Below are 1,375 nucleotides of genomic sequence, written 5' to 3' on the forward strand. Positions count from 1 at the left end.
ATAATGCAGATACGCTCTTGTGGCTAATTTTAGACAAAAATATAGTGAGTGACATACATAATAACAAGTTTACGTAGTCAACAGATAAATATAAAAATGATACAATAAAAAGGGAAAAAAGCCTAATTTATGAACCAACAGACTGCAGTAAGTAATCAGCGCCCTCTGTTTGCGTGACCACCAGAAGGCCGCATAGGCGAGAAATGGTCAGAGGAACCAAACCGCCCCAAGCACCCTCGTACCGTGCGACAGGGCCGTTCCAAGAAAATAATAATAGAACACCGTACCACTCAATTAATAAGATTATTTGGTTAATGAAATATATTATATAACAAGAGAAGGGGCAAAAAAACAAGAGACTAACACGTTCAACGCAAGGAAACGAAGTAACTGTGTAAAGCACATTTACATATACTAGGTAAGGACAAAGGCAAGATATGTGTAAGAGAGGCGTTCAGTGACTGAAGTAGAACATTAGAGAACAAAGCAAAGTAGGCGTGGGGCATAAAATTGCCTTGCCCATTGAGCTGATGTGTTGTCTCTCGGTTTTTCGTTTTATAAATTTCAACCATTTCTGAGAAGTTGAGAGCATGGCCTTTCTGCACCCTGTAAAGAATACTCTTATTATTCTCACTGTTCCGTACAGTACGGCAGGTTTTTGATAAATGCAATCCCAAAGCAGTTTTGTTAAGCGGCTGTAAATGCTCATTAAACCTTACCTTAAAGTATCGCCCTGTTCAGCCGATATAAAATTTATGTTATTTCAATCAAACTTGTATACTCCTGAACCATTAATTTTGTCATACGTCCTTTTCAGTTTATGTTTTACTTGCAATTTTAGGGTGTTGCTAGCCTGAATTCCAATAGCCACGCCGCAGTGGTAACACCGGTTCCCGTCTGATCACCGATGTTAAGCGCTGTCGGGCTGGACTAGTACTTGGATGGGTGACCATCCGTTCTGCCGAGCGCTGTTGGCAAGCGGGGTGCACTCAGCCCTTGTGAGGCAAACTGAGGAGCTACTTGATTGAGAAGTAGCGGCTCCGGTCTCGTAAACTGACATACGGCCGGGAGAGTGGTATGCTGACCACATGCCCCTCCATATCCGCATCCAGTGACGCCTGTGAGCTGAGGATGACACGGCGGCCGGTCGGTGATGTTGGGACTTCCAAGGCTTGTTCGGACAGAGGTTAATTTTTTTTAGCCTGAATGCCCCAATCTAACATAAGATTTCCAGAAACATTTCTCCATTTGCTGGGAAATAGTTTTCATTAGTTCTTTATTTCTGTTTGAGTGCGCGTTTGGCTTCTCTCTTGGAGATAGAGAATGCTCATAGCAGTCTAAGTAGTTGGAGCCCAGCCTTTCAACGGTACGGTCG

At 43.1% G+C, this 1,375-nt stretch overlaps 1 pseudogene; it reads left to right on the forward strand.

Annotated features, from left to right (window-relative positions):
* The first annotated feature begins 859 nt into the window (after positions 1–859).
* LOC126254294 (5S ribosomal RNA) lies at positions 860–977 on the forward strand (annotated as a pseudogene).
* The last annotated feature ends 398 nt before the right edge of the window (positions 978–1,375 follow it).

The sequence above is a fragment of the Schistocerca nitens genome, chromosome 4 (assembly GCF_023898315.1).
Source record: "Schistocerca nitens isolate TAMUIC-IGC-003100 chromosome 4, iqSchNite1.1, whole genome shotgun sequence".
Lineage (NCBI taxonomy): Eukaryota > Metazoa > Arthropoda > Insecta > Orthoptera > Acrididae > Schistocerca > Schistocerca nitens.